General features: G+C 38.8%; 1 non-coding gene across 1 annotated transcript; it reads right to left on the bottom strand.

Moving 5' to 3' along the window:
* Window positions 1-13,576: 13,576 nt before the first annotated feature.
* Window positions 13,577-13,684, bottom strand: LOC112764963 (small nucleolar RNA R71). The gene has a single exon (XR_003183419.1). It is a non-coding gene; the product is annotated as a small nucleolar RNA R71 (small nucleolar RNA).
* Window positions 13,685-16,240: the final 2,556 nt, after the last annotated feature.

The following is a 16,240-nucleotide window of genomic DNA, read 5'->3' as shown; positions in this document are numbered from 1 at the left end:
TGAAAAGTTCAGGTCTTATTTAATAGGCTCTAAGGTTATTATCTATACTGACCATGCTACTCTCAAGTACCTTATTTCCAAGCAGGACTCTAAACCAAGATTGATAAGATGGGTATTACTCTTGTAAGAATTTGACATAGAGATCAGGGACAGGAAAGAATCAGAAAATCATGTGGTTGACCACTTGTCCCGGATTGAACCTGTTGCAGGGACATCCCCTCCCGGATCAGAACCAATTTTTTGCAATAAGCAAGGCTCCTTGGTTTTGTAGACATTGCAAATTATAAGGCGATAAGGTTCATTCCCAAGGAATACAATAGAGAGCAAGTTTGGAAACTCATCCATGATGCTAAGTACTACTTGTGGGACGAACCATATCTTATCAAAAGGTGCATTGATGGTATAATCCACCGTTGCATATCTAAGGAAGAAACACAGCAAATCCTATGGCATTGCCATGACTCAGATTATGGAGGTCATTTTGGAGGCGGGCGAACAGTCACCAAGGTCCTTCAGAGTGACTTCTACTGGCCAACGCTCTTCAAGGACTCCCGGGAGTTTGTTCGCAACTGTGACAGTTGTTAATGTGCGGGAAATTGATGAGCAGATAATTTATACGCTTTTGACATTGTTTTTAGGTAGTTTTTAGTAGGATCTAGCTACTTTTAGGGATGTTTTTATTAGTTTTTATGCAAAATTCACATTTCTGGACTTTACTATGAGTTTGTGTATTTTTCTGTGATTTCAAGTATTTTCTGGCAGAAATTGAGGGAACTGAGCAAAAATCTGAAAGGAGGCTGAAAAAGGACTACAGATGCTGTTGGATTCTGACCTCCCTGCACTCAAAATGGATTTTCTGGAGCTACTAAACTTCAAATGGCGTGCTCTCATAGGAGTTGGAAAGTAGACATCCAGGGCTTTTCAGCAATATATAATAGTCCATACTTTATTTGAGTTTAGACGACGCAAACTGGCGTTCAACGCCAGTTCCATGCTATATTCTGGAGTAAAACGCCAGAAACATGTCACAAACCAGAGTTAAACGCCAAAAACACGTTACAACTTGGCGTTTAACCCCAAGAAAAGTCTCTACACGTGTAAAGCTCAAGCTCAGCCCAAGCACATACCAAAGTGGGCCCCGGAAGTGGATTTCTGCACTTAGACTTATTTCTGTAGACCCTAGTAGCGAGTTTAGTATAAGTAGAACTTTTTACTATTGTATTAGGAGTCTTGGTCATCCTGGTTCCCTCTCTGGGACCGAAAACAATGAACACCTTTATTGCTTATGTATTTTCAGCGGTGGAGTTTTTACACACCATAGATTAAGGTGTGGAGCTATGCTGTACCTCGAGTATTAATGCAAAGTACTATTGTTCTTCTATTCAATCCACGCTTATTCTTATTCTAAGATATCCATTCGCACCCAAGAACCTGATGAATGTGATGATTATGTGACGCTCATCACCATTCTCACTTATGAACGTGTGCCTGACAACCACTTTCGTTCTACATGCAAATAAGCTTCAATGAATATCTCTTGGATTCCTTAATCAGAATCTTCATGGTATAAGCTAGAATCCATTGGCAGCATTCTTGAGAATCTGGAAAGTCTAAACCTTGTCTGTGGTATTCCGAGTAGGATTCAGGGATTGAATGACTGTGACGAGCTTCAAACTCGTGACTGTAGGGCGTGGTGACAACGCAAAAGGATAGTAAATCCTATTCTTACATGATCGAGAACCAACAGATGATTAGCCGTGCGGTGACAGCGCACCTGGACCATTTTCACTGAGAGGACAGACGGTAGCCATTGACAACGGTGATCCCCCAACATACAGCTTGTCATGGAAAGGAGTAAGAATGATTGGATGAAAGCAGTAGGAAAGCGGAGATTCAGAAGGAACACAGTATCTTCATGCACTTATCTGAAATTTCCACCAATGAATTACATAAGTATCTCTATCTTTATTTTATGCTTTATTTATCTTTATATTCGAAAACCATTATAACAATTAGAATCCGCCTGACTGAGATTTACAAGATGACCATAGCTTGCTTCATACCAACAATCTCCGTGGGATCGACCTCTTACTCACGTAAGGTTTATTAGTTGGACGACCCAGTGCACTTGCTGGTTAGTTGTGCGAAGTTGTGAAGAATGTGTGTGAACCATAGTATTGTGCAAGTTTTTGGAGCCATTGCTAGGAATTGTTCGAGTTGTGAAAAGTATGAGTCACAATGTTGCCTATCAAGTTTTTGGCGCCGTTGCCAGGGATTGTTTGTATTTGGACAACTGACGGTTCATCTTGTTGCTCAGATTAGGTAATTTTCTTTTTGTTTCAACCATTATTTTATTTTCAAAAAGTTTTCAAAAATCTTTCAAAATTTTTCTTCTTTTTTTTTGTTTTCCTAAAAATAATTTAAAAAAAATACAAAAAATTATAAAATCAAAAAAAAAATATTTTTGTGTTTCTTGTTTGAGTCTAGTGTCAATTTTTAAGTTTGGTGTCAATTGCATGTTTTTAAAATTTGTGCATTTTTCGAAAAACTCATGCATGGTGTTCTTCATGATCTTCAAGTTATTATTGGTAAGTCTTCTTGTTTAATCTTCATATTTTCTTGTTTTGTGTCTTTTGTTGTTTTTCATATGCATTTTTGCATTCATAGTGTCTAAACATGAAAAATTTCTAAGTTTGGTGTCTTGCATGTTTTTCTTTTCTTGAAAATTTTTCAAAAATAAATCTTGATGTTCATCATGATCTTCAAAGTGTTCTTGGTGTTCATCTTGACATTCATAGTGTTCTTGCATGCATTAGTTGTTTTGATTCATAATTTTTATGTCTTGAGTCATTTGTTGTTTTTCTCTTTCCACATTAAATTCAAAAAATAAAAAATAAAAAATATATATTTTCCTCATTTTACTCGTAAATTTCAAAATCTTTGAGTTGACTTAGTAAAATTTTTTTTAAAATAAGTTGTTTCTTGTTAGTCAAGTCAAGATTTCAATTTTAAAAATCTTATCTTTTCAAAACTTTTTCAAAAATCAAATCTTTTTCATTTTTCTTTTGTATTTGCGAAAATTTTTTAAAAATTGATTTTCAAAATCTTTTTCTTAATTTTATTTCATAATTTTCGAAAACTTTACTAACAATTAATGTGATTGATTCAAAAATTTGAAGTTTGTTACTTTCTTGTTAAGAAAGGTTCAATCTTTAAATTCTAGAATCATATCTTTTAGTTTCTTTTTAGTCAAGTAATCAATTTTAATTTTAAAAATCAAATCTTTTTCAAAATAAATTTCAATCATATATTTTCAATCATATCTTTTCAATCATATCTTTTTTCAAAATCAATTTCAAAAATCTTTTCTAACTCCTTATTTTTTCAAAATTGATTTTCAAATCTTTTTCAACTAACTAATTGACTTTTTATTTGTTTTACTATTTCTTATCTTTTTCAAAACCACATAACTACTTTCCTCTCTCTAATATTCGAAAATCACCTCCCTCTTTTCCAAAAATCTTTTTATTTAACAAATTGTTTTAAATTTTAATTTTATTCCTTTTTATAAATTCGAATTTTAACTTTAATTTAAACTAAAAACCAAAATATTTTTCTTTTATTTTAGTTAATTTTCGAAAACTCCTCTCTCTCATCTTCTTCTATTTATTTATTTATCTACCAACACTTCTCTTCTACTCAAAATTCGAACCCTCTTCTCCCCTCTACCTGTGTTCGGATTTTCTTCTTATTTTCTTCTACTCACATAAAGGAATATCTCTACTGTGGTAAAGAGGATCCCTATTATTATTTTTTGTTCCCTTCTTTTTCATATGAGCAGGAGCAAGGACAAGAATATTCTTGTTGAAGCAGATCCTGAACCTGAAAGGACTCTGAAGAAAAAAAATAAGAGAAGCTAAAATACAACAATCCAAAGAAAACCTTACAGAAATTTTCGAAAAAGAAGAGGAGATGGCAGCCGAAAATAATGACAACAACAATAACGCAAGGAGGATGCTTGGTGATTATACTACACCTACTTCTAATTTTTATGGAAGAAGCATCTCAATCCCTGCCATTGGAGCAAACAATTTTGCGCTGAAGCCTCAACTAGTTGCTCTAATGCAACAGAATTGCAAGTTTCATGGACTTCCATCAGAAGATCCCTATCAGTTTTTAACTGAGTTCTTGCAGATCTGTAATACTGTTAAGACTAATGGAGTAGATCCTGAAGTCTACAGGCTCATACTTTTACCTTTTACTGTAAGAGACAAAGCTAGAACATGGTTAGACTCACAACCTAAAGATAACCTAGACTCTTGGGATAAGCTGGTCACGGCCTTCTTGGCCAAGTTCTTTCCTCCTCAAAAGTTGAGCAAGCGTAGAGTGGATGTTCAGACCTTCAGGCAAAAAGATGGTGAATCCCTCTATGAAGCTTGGGAAAGATACAAGCAGTTGACCCAAAAGTGTCCTTCTGACATGCTTTCAGAGTGGACCATTTTGGATATATTCTATGATGGTCTATCTGAGTTCTCTAAGATGTCACTGGACCATTCTACAGGTGGATCCATTCACCTAAGGAAAACGCCTGCAGAAGCTCAAGAACTCATTGACATGGTTACAAATAACCAATTCATGTACACCTCTGAGAGGAATCCTGTGAGTAATGGGACGCCTCAGAAGAAGGGAGTTCTTGAAATTGATGCTCTGAATGCCATACTGGTCCAGAACAAAATATTGACCCAACAAGTCAATATGATATCTCAGAGTCTGAATGGATTGCAAAATGCATCCAACAGTACTAAGGAAGCATCTTCTGAAGAAGAAGCATCTTCTGAAGAAGAAGCTTATGATCCTGAGAACCCTGCAATGGCAGAGGTGAATTACATGGGTGAACCCTATGGAAACACCTATAATCCCTCATGGAGAAATCATCCAAATTTCTCATGGAAGGATCAACAAAAGCCTCAACAAGGCTTTAATAATGGTAGAAGAAACATGTTTAACAATAGCAAGCCTTTTCCATCATCTTCTCAGCAACAGACAGAGAATTCTGAACAGAGCCCCTCTAGCTTAGCAAACATAGTCTCTGATCTATCTAAGGCCACTTTAAGTTTCATGAATGAAACAAGGTCCTCCATTAGAAACTTGGAGGCATAAGTAGGTCAGCTGAGTAAGAAAATCACTAAAACTCCTCCTAGTACTCTCCCAAGCAATACAGAAGAGAATCCAAAAAGAGAGTGCAAGGCCATTGATATAATCAAAATGGCCGAATCCAAAGAGGAAGGGGAGGACGTGAATCCCAATGAGGAAGACCTCATGGGACGTCCTCCAGACAGAAAGGAGTTCCCTATTGAGAACCTAAAGGAATCTGAGGCTCATATTGAGACCATAGAGATTCCATTAAACTTTCTTCTACCATTCATGAGCTCTGAGAACTATTCTTCCTCTGAAGAGGATGAAGATGTAACTGAAGAGCAAGTTGCTCAATATCTAGGAGCCAACATGAAGCTGAATGCCAAGTTGTTTGGTAATAAGACTTGGGAAGATGAACCTCCCTTGCTCATTAGTGAACTAAATACATGGGTTCAGCAAAATCTACCTAAAAAAAAAAAATAAGATCCTGGTAAATTCTTAATACCCTGTACCATAGGCACCATGACTTTTGAGAAGGCTCTGTGTGACTTGGGGTCAGGTATAAATCTTATGCCACTCTCTGTAATGGAGAAACTGAGGATCTTTGAGGTACAAGCTATAAGAATCTCATTAGAGATGGCAGACAAGTCAATAAAACAAGCTTATGGATTGGTAGAGGACGTGATAGTGAAGGTTAAAGGCCTTTACATCCCTGCTGATTTCATAATCCTAGACACTGGGAAGGATGAGGATGAATGCATCATCCTTGGAAGACCCTTCCTAGCCGCAGCAGGAGCTGTGATTGATGTTGACAGAGGAGATCTAGTCCTTCAATTGAATAGGGACTACCTTGTGTTTAAAGCTCAAGGATCTTCCTCTGCAATCATGGAGAGGAAGCATGAAAAGCTTCTCTCAATACAGAGTCAAACAAAGCCCCCACAATCAAACTCTAAGTTTGGTATTGGGAGGCCACAACCAAACCCTAAGTTTGGTGTTGAACCCCCACATTCAAACTCTAAGTTTGGTGTTGGGAGGCCACAACTATGCTCTGAACATCTGTGAAGCTCCATGAGAGCTCACTGTCAAGCTATTGACATTAAAGAAGCGCTTATTAGGAGACAACCTGATGCCAGGGCATCTAGGCCAGTTTCACTGACCTTTTCTTTATTGTTTTAGGGTAGTTTCATGTATTTTCTTAGTGAATAAGGCAAGTTTTGGATGAAATTACACTTACACCTTGATTCAAGCAACTTTTGTGAACATTGCATAATTTCATGAGTATTGCTAGAATTGCATGATAAATTGATGATGCATAATCTCATGACTTTGGCTAGAGCTTTGATGCACTTTAATTGCTTGTTTTCAGGGCAAAGGAAGCAAGGAAGAACCACGTTAGTATTCACGTTAACCTAGTTAACGTGAACACTAACATGGAATGGTAAAGCTTGCAACGTTAATGAGAAAAGTGATCACCAATAACGCCTGCGAAGCCATCCAAAGCTCACGTTACTTGCCACGTTAACTAAGTTAACGTGGTAGTTAACGTAGAAGAAAAAGGAACTCCAACGTTAAGAGAAAACGTGAACACCAATAACGTTTTTCTCCAATGTTAGTGGTAAAAGTGAACACCACTAACGTTGGAGAACTTGGCAATGATCCATGTTGAGAGTCACGTTAACTTAGTTAACATGAACTCTAACGTGGAAGAGGAAAACAAAAGCCAACGTTAGTGACACTCACTTTTGTCACTAACGTTGGACCAACTAGCATTGCCTACGTTAACTTTCACGTTAAGACTATTAACGTGAAAGTTAACGTGGAGTTGAGATCAAAGAGCCAACGTTAGTGCACTCACTTTTGTCACTAACGTTGGAAGATGGCATCACTACTACGTTAAGAGCCACGTTAACTTAGTTAATGATGAGCGGATAATTTGTACGCTTTTTGGCATTGTTTTTAGTATGTTTTTGGTATGATCTAGTTAGATTTTAGTATATTTTTATTAGTTTTTAGTTAAAATTCACTTTTCTGGACTTTACTATGAGTTTGTGTGTTTTTCTGTGATTTCAGGTATTTTCTGGCTGAAATTGAAGGACATGAGCAAAAATCTGATTCAGAGACTGAAAAGGACTGCAGATGCTGTTGGATTCTGACCTCCCTGCACTCGAAGTGGATTTTCTGGAGCTACAGAAGCCCAATTGGCGCGCTCTCAACGGCGTTGGAAAGTAGACATCCTGGGCTTTCCAGCAATATATGATAGTCCATACTTTGCCCAAGATTTGATGGCCCAAATCGGCGTTCAAAGTCACCCTCAGAAATCCTAGCGTTAAACGCCGGAACTGGCACCAAAATGGGAGTTAAACGCCCAAAATGGCATAAAAGCTGGCGTTTAACTCCAGGAAGAGTCTCTGCACGAAAATGCTTCATTGCTCAGCCCAAGCACACACCAAGTGGGCCCGGAAGTGGATTTTTATGTCATTTACTCATCTCTGTACACCCTAGGCTACTAGTTTTCTATAAGTAGGACCTTTTACTATTGTATTTTCATCTTTTGATCACTTTAGATCTCTAGATCATCTTTGGACACCTAGTTCTTAGATCATTGGGAGGCTGGCCTCACGGCCATGCCTAGACCTTATACTTATGTATTTTCAACGGTGGAGTTTCTACACACCATAGATTAAGGTGTGGAGCTCTGCTGTACCTCGAGTATTAATGCAATTACTATTGTTCTTCTATTCAATTCCGCTTGTTCTTGTTCTAAGATATCACTTGTTCTTCAACTTGATGAATGTGATGATCCGTGACACTCATCATCATTCTCACCTATGAACGTGTGACTGACAACCACCTCCGTTCTACCTTCGATTGGGTGAATATCTCTTGGATTCCTGATTGCACGATGCATGGTTGATTGCCTGACAACCGAGTGCTCGCCTGACAACCGAGCCAACCATTCCGTGAGATCAGAGTCTTCGTGGTATAGGCTAGAACTGATGGCGGCATTCAAGAGAATCCGGAAGGTCTAACCTTGTCTGTGGTATTCTGAGTAGGATTCAATGATTGAATGACTGTGACGTGCTTCAAACTCCTAGCAGGCGGGGCGTTAGTGACAGACGCAAAAGAATCACTGGATTCTATTCCGGCCTGACCGAGAATCGACAGATGATTAGCCATGCTGTGACAGAGCATAGGAACATTTTCACTGAGAGGATGGGAGGTAGCCACTGACAACGGTGAAACCCTTGCATAAGCTTGCCATGGAAAGGAGTAAGAAGGATTGGATGAAGACAGTAGGAAAGCGGAGAGACGGAAGGGAAGGCATCTTCATGCGCTTATCTGAAGCTCCTACCAATGAATTACATAAGTACCTCTATCTTTATCTTTATGTTTATTTCGTTCATCACCATATCCATTTGAGTTTGCCTGACTAAGATTTACAAGATGACCATAGCTTGCTTCATACTAACAATCTCCGTGGGATTGACCCTTACTCGCGTAAGGTTTATTACTTGGACGACCCAGTGCACTTGCTGGTTAGTTGTGCGAAGTTGTGTAATGCCATGGTATTGAACACCAAGTTTTTGGGGTTCATGACCGGGGATTATGAGAGTTGTGAAAAGTATTGTTCACAATTTCGCGCTACCAAGTTTTTGGCGCCGTTGCCGGGGATTGTTGAGTTTGGACAACTGACGGTTCATCTTGTTGCTTAGATTAGGTATTTTTTTCTTCAGAGTTCTTAAGAATGAATTCTAGTGTTTCAAAGTGATGTTCTTATCATCACCAAAGCTGATTGATCTTCGTCAATTTAGCTCTTGAATGCAATGTTCTGCTGAAGCTTGGCTAGCCATGTCTAATTCCTTTAGACTGAAGCTTTAGACTAACATTGCATGATTCCTGGAATTCTCAATAAGAATTTTGATACCTTTATTTTCTTTTCCACTTAATTTTCGAAAAACACAAAAAAATAAAAAAAAATCATAAAATCCAAAAAAAATTTCTTGTTGAGTCTAGTGTTTTATTTTAAGTTTGGTGTCAATTGCATGCATTCATTCATATGTCTTAGTGATCTTCAAGTTGTTCTTGATGATTTCTTACTCTGATGTTTGAATTCTCTTGACTTGAGTGTTTATGTGTCTCATATGCATTCTCATTTTGTTAGTGTTAGTGGTATACAAACTGCTAAGTTTGGTGTCTTGCATGCATTGTTACTTGATTCTTGTTGCATTTTGATTTTTTCTTATTATTAAAAATCCAAAAATATCTTTAATTTGTGTCTTCTCAAGTCAATAATACAGAGAATTGAAGATTCAGAGCATACTGCAGAGGAATTATACAGAAAAAGTTGGGCGTTCAAAACGCCCAGTGAAGAAGGACAGACTGGCGTTTAAACGCCAGCCAGGGTACCTGGTTGGGCATTTAACGCCCAAAAAGGTAGTTGATGAGCGGATAATTTGTATACTTTTTGGCATTGTTTTTAGTATGTTTTTGATATGATATAGTTAGTTTTTAGTATATTTTTATTAGTTTTTAGTTAAAATTCACTTTTCTGGACTTTACTATGAGTTTGTGTGTTTTTCTGTGATTTCAGGTATTTTCTGGCTGAAATTGAGGGACCTGAGCAAAAATCTGATTCAGAGACCAAAAAGGACTGCAGATGCTGTTGGATTCTGACCTCCCTGCACTCTAAGTGAATTTTCTGGAGCTACAGAATCCCAATTGGCGCACTCTCAACGGCGTTGGAAAGTAGACATCCTGGGCTTTCCAGCAATATATGATAGTCCATACTTTGCCCAAGATTTGATGGCCCAAACCGGCGTTCAAAGTCACCTCAAGAAATCCCAGTGTTAAACGCTGGAACTGGCACCCAAATGGGAGTTAAACGCCCAAACTGGCACTAAAGCTGGCGTTTAACTCCAAGAAGAGTCTCTGCACGAAAAATGCTTCATTGCTCAGCCCAAGCACACACCAAGTGGGCCCGGAAGAGGATTTTTATGTCATTTACTCATTTCTGTACACCTTAGGCTACTAGTTTTCTATAAGTAGGACCTTTGACTATTGTATTAAAAATCTTTTGATCACTTTAGATCTCTAGATCATCTTTGGACATTTTAGTTCTTAGATCATTGGGAGGCTGGCCATTCGGCCATGCCTAGACCTTATGCTTATGTATTTTCAACGGTGGAGTTTCTACACACCATAGATTAAGGTGTGGAGCTCTGCTGTACCTCGAGTATTAATGCAATTACTATTGTTCTTCCATTCAATTCCGCTTGTTCTTGTTCTAAGATATCACTTGTTCTTCAACTTGATGAATGTGATGATCCGTGACACTCATCATCATTCTCACCCATGAACAAGGTGACTGACAACCACTCTTGTTCTACAAGCAACCAAGGCTCTAGTGAATATCTCTTGGATTCCTGATTGCACGATGCATGGTTGATCGCCTGACAACCGAGTGCTCGCCTGACAAACGAGCCAACCATTTCGTGAGATCAGAGTCTTCGTGGTATAGGCGAGAACTGATGGCGGCATTCAAGAGAATCCGGAAGGTCTAACCTTGTCTGTGGTATTCTGAGTAGGATTCAATGACTGAATGACTGTGACGTGCTTCAAACTCCTGAGGGCGGGGCGTTAGTGACAGACGCAAAAGAATCACTGGATTCTATTCCGGCCTGATTGAGAACTGACAGATGAATTCCGCTATGCTGTGACAGAGCATATGCAATCGCTTTCACTGAGAGGATGGGAGGTAGCCACTGACAACGGTGAAACCCTTGCTTAAGCTTGCCATGGAAAGGAGTAAGAAGGATTGGATGAAGACAGTAGGAAAGCAGAGAGACGGAAGGGAAGGCATCTTCATGCGCTTATCTGAAGTTCCTACCAATGAATTACATAAGTATCTCTATCTTTACCTTTGTGTTATTTTCGTTCATCACCATTACCATTTGAGTTTGCCTGACTAAGATTTACAAGATGACCATAGCTTGCTTCAATACTAACAATCTCCGTGGGATCGACCCTTACTCGCGTAAGGTTTATTACTTGGACGACCCAGTGCACTTGCTGGTTAGTTGTGCGAAGTTGTGTAATGCCATGGTATTGAACTACCAAGTTTTTGGGGTTCATGACCGGGGATTATGAGAGTTGTGAAAAAGTATTGTTCACAATTTCGCGCACCAAGTTTTTGGCGCCGTTGCCGGGGATTGTTCAAGTTTTGAGCAAGCTTTTGGTAACATCAGTGCCAAGATCCGGCAATAACACCAAGTTTTTGGCGTTATTGCCAGGGATTGTTCAAGTTTGGACAACTGACGGTTCATCTTGTTGCTTAGATTAGGCATTTATTTTTTTCGAAATTCTTGAAGATGAATTCTAGAGTTTCATGATGATTTGATGAAATCTGGCTGGCTGAGAAGCCATGTCTAATCTCATTGGACCGAGGTTTCAACTTATCACCACAAGAGCTTGATGATTTCTATCAATCTTGCTTTTGGAGCAGTGATCTGCTAAGGCTTGGCTGGCCTCTGGCCATGTCTAGTGTTTTGGACCGAAGCTTTCTTTGAAAGCTTGGCTGGCTGTGAAGCCATGTCTAATTCCTGGACCGGAGTCTTAGACTAGCATTGCACTGATTCCTGGAATTCTCATTAAGAATTTTGATATCTTTTTCCACTTAATTTTCGAAAAACACAAAAAAATCAGAAAAATCATAAAATCCAAAAATATTTCTTGTTTGAGTCTAGTGTTTCATCATAAGTTTGGTGTCAATTGCATACATTCATGTGTCTAAGTGATCTTCAAGATGTTCTTGATGATTTACTTGCTCTGATCTTTGAATTCAATTTGACTTGATTGTTTTGTGTGTCTCACATGCATTTTCATTTTGTTAGTGTCAGTAGTATACAAACTACTAAGTTTGGTGTCTTGCATGCATTGTTATTTGATTCTTGTTGCATTTTGGTTTGTCCTTATTATTAAAAATCCAAAAATATTTTTAATTTGTGTCTTTTCAAGTCAATAATACAGAGAATTGAAGATTCAGAACATACAGCAGAGGAATTGCACAGAAAAAGCTGGGCGTTCAAAACGCCCAGTGAAGAAGGACAGACTGGCGTTTAAACGCCAGCCAGGGTACCTGGTTGGGCGTTTAACACCCAAAAGGGTAGCATTTTGGGCGTTAAACGCCAGAATGGATACCATTCTGGGCGTTTAACGCCAGGATGGCTACAAGGGAAGATTTTGTTTTCAAATCAAATTTTTTCTAAGTTTTCAAAATCTTTTCAAAATCAAATCTTTTTCAAATCAATTTTTCAATCAAATCTTTTTCAAAATCAATTTCTTTCTATTTTTAAAGATACTTACTATCAATTAATGATTTGATTCAACATTTCAAGTATGTTACCTTTTCTGTTGAGAAAGGTTTAATGTTTGAATCATATCTTTTCTTGTTAGTCAAGTTTTTAATTTTCAAATCAAATCTTTTTAAAATGTTTTTCAAATCATATTTTCTCAATCACATTTTTTTTAATCATATCTTCTTAACCACATCTTTTTCAAAATAGTTTTCAATCAAATCCTTTTGATTTCTAATTTCAAAATCTTTTTCAAAAATCATTTGATTTCTTTTCCCTTTTCATTTTCGAAAATCAAGTAATGTTTTTCAAAAATATTTTCAAAATTTTTTTTCACTTAATTTTCGAAAATGACTTCCCTCCTTCTCACATCCTTCTATTTATGGACTAACACTATCCCTTAATGCAAAATTCGAACTCCATCTTCTCTGATAAGTTCGAATTTTCTACTTCTGTCTTCTACTCTTCTTTTCCTCTGACACCTAAAGGAATCTCTATACTGTGACATAGAGGATTCCACATTTTCTTGTTCCCCTCTCTTTCTTATGAGCAGGAGCAAAGACAAAGGCATTCTTGTTGAGGCTGATCCTGAACCTGAAAGAACCTTGAGGAGAAAGCTAAGAGAAGCCAAAGCACAACTCTCTTTAGAGGACCTGACCGAATTCTTCAAAGAAAAAGAACACATGGCAGCCGAAAACAACAACAATGCCAACAATGCAAGGAAGGTGCTGGGTGACTTTACTGCACCTACTCCCGACTTCTATGGGAGAAGCATCTCTATCCCTGCCATTAGAGCAAACAACTTTGAGCTTAAGCATCAATTAGTTTCTCTAATGCAACAGAATTGCAAGTTCCATGGACTTCCACTGGAAGATCCTCATCAGTTTTTAGCTGAGTTCTTACAAATCTGTGACACTGTCAAGACTAATGGGGTTGACCCTGAGGTCTATAGACTGATGCTATTCCCTTTTGCTGTAAGAGACAGAGCTAGAACATGGTTGGATTCTCAACCTAAAGAAAGCCTGGACTCTTGGGAAAAGCTAGTCAATGCCTTCTTGGCAAAGTTCTTTCCACCTCAAAAATTGAGTAAGCTTAGAGTGGAAGTCCAAACCTTCAGACAGAAGGAAGGAGAATCCCTCTATGAAGCTTGGGAAAGATACAAACAATTGATCAGAAAGTGTCCCACTGATATGCTTTCTGAATGGAGCATCATAGGTATTTTCTATGATGGTCTCTCTGAACTGTTCAAGATGTCTTTGGATAGCTCTTCTGGAGGATCTCTTCATCTGAAGAAGACGCCTACTGAAGCTCAAGAACTGATTGAAATGGTTGCAAATAACCAATTCATGTACACTTCTGAAAGAAATCCTGTGAACAATGGGACTAGTCAGAAGAAAGGAGTTCTTGAGATTGACACTCTGAATGCCATTTTGGCTCAGAACAAAATATTGACTCAACAAGTCAATTTGATTTCTCAAAGTCTGTCTGGAATGCAAAATGCACCAAGCAGTACTAAGGAAGCTTCATCTGAGGAAGAAGCTAATGATCCTGAGAACCCTTCAATAGAAGAGGTGAATTACATGGGAGAATCCTATGGAAACACCTATAATCCTTCATGGAGAAATCATCCAAATTTCTCATGGAAGGATCAACAGAGACCTCAACAAGGTTTCAATAACAACAATGGTGGAAGAAACAGGTTTAGCAATAGCAAGCCTTTTCCATCATCTTCTCAGCAACAGACAGAGAGTTCTAAGCAGAATAACTCTGACTTAGCAACCATGGTCTCTGATCTGATCAAAACCACTCAAAGTTTCATGACTGAAACTAGGTCCTCCATTAGAAATTTGGAAGGACAAGTGGGTCAGCTGAGCAAGGAAATTACTGAACTCCCTCCAAGTACTCTCCCAAGCAATACAGAAGAAAATCCAAAAGGAGAGTGCAAAGCCATCAACTTGGCCGAATCCTGGGAGGAAGAAGAGGCAGTGAACGCCACTGAGGAAGACCTCACTGGACGTCCACTGGCCTCCAATGAGTTCCCCAATAAGGAACCATGGGAATCTGAGGCTCAAACTGAGACCATAGAGATTCCATTGGACTTACTTCTGCCATTCATGAGCCCTGATGAGTATTCTTCCTCTGAAGAGGATGAGTATGCCACTGAGGAGCAAGTTGCTAAATACCCTGGAGCAATCATGAAGCTAGATGACAAGTTATTTGGAAATGAGACTTGGGAGGATGAATCCCCTTTGCTCACCAAAGAAGTGAATGACTTGTCTAGGCAGAAACTACCTCAAAAGAGGCAGGATCCTGGGAAGTTTTCTATACCTTGCACCATAGGCACCATGACCTTCAAGAAGGCCTTGTGTGACTTAGGGTCAAGTGTAAACCTCATGCCCCTCTCTGTAATGGAGAAGCTAGGGATCTTTGAGGTGCAAGCTGCAAAAATCTCACTAGAGATGGCAGACAACTCAAGAAAACAAGCCCATGGACTTATAGAGGATGTTCTGGTCAAAGTTGAATACCATTACATCCCTACTGATTTCATAGTCCTAGAGAGTGGGAAGTGCATGGATGAATCTATCATCCTTGGCAGACCCTTCCTGGCCACAGCAAAGGCTGTGATTGATGTTGATAGAGGAGAGTTGATCATTCAAGTGAATGAAGAATCCTTGGTGTTTAAGGCCCAAGGATATCCCTCTGTCATCATGGAGAGGAAGCATAAAGAGCTTCTCTCAAAACAGAGCCAACCAGAGCCCCCACAGTCAAACTCTAAGTTTGGTGTTGGGAGGCCACAACCAAACTCTAAGTTTGGTGTTGAACCCCCACATTCAAACTCTAAGTTTGGTGTTGGGTGGTTCCAACACGGTTCTGAGCATTTCTGAGGCTCCATGAGAGTCCTCTGTCAAGCTAGTGACAATAAAGAAGCGCTTGTTGGGAGGCAACCCAATGTTTTATAATTAATTATTTTCTTTTGTTATTTTATCTTTTTTGTAGGTTGATGATCATGAGAAGTCACAAAATTAATTGAAAAAGCAAAAAACAGAATGAAAAACAGGGCGAGAACTGATGGCGGCATTCAAGAGAATCCGGAAGGTCTAACCTTGTCTGTGGTATTCTGAGTAGGATTCAATGACTGAATGACTGTGACGTGCTTCAAACTCCTGAGGGCGGGGCGTTAGTGACAGACGCAAAAGAATCACTGGATTCTATTCCGGCCTGATTGAGAACCGACAGATGAATTCCGCTATGCTGTGACAGAGCATATGCAATCGCTTTCACTGAGAGGATGGGAGGTAGCCACTGACAACGGTGAAACCCTTGCTTAAGCTTGCCATGGAAAGGAGTAAGAAGGATTGGATGAAGACAGTAGGAAAGCAGAGAGACGTAAGGGAAGGCATCTTCATGCGCTTATCTGAAGTTCCTACCAATGAATTACATAAGTATCTCTATCTTTACCTTTGTATTATTTTCGTTCATCACCATTACCATTTGAGTTTTCCTGACTAAGATTTACAAGATGACCATAGCTTGCTTCAATACTAACAATCTCCGTGGGATCGACCCTTACTCGCGTAAGGTTTATTACTTGGACGACCCAGTGCACTTGCTGGTTAGTTGTGCGAAGTTGTGTAATGCCATGGTATTGAACTACCAAGTTTTTGGGGTTCATGACCGGGGATTATGAGAGTTGTGATACGTAAAAATGAGATTTCACGTACAACCGGCAAGTATACCGGGTCGTATCAAGT

Source organism: Arachis hypogaea, chromosome 2 (assembly GCF_003086295.3).
Source record: "Arachis hypogaea cultivar Tifrunner chromosome 2, arahy.Tifrunner.gnm2.J5K5, whole genome shotgun sequence".
NCBI lineage: Eukaryota > Viridiplantae > Streptophyta > Magnoliopsida > Fabales > Fabaceae > Arachis > Arachis hypogaea.
This window is presented reverse-complemented; position numbering and strand designations above follow the sequence as displayed.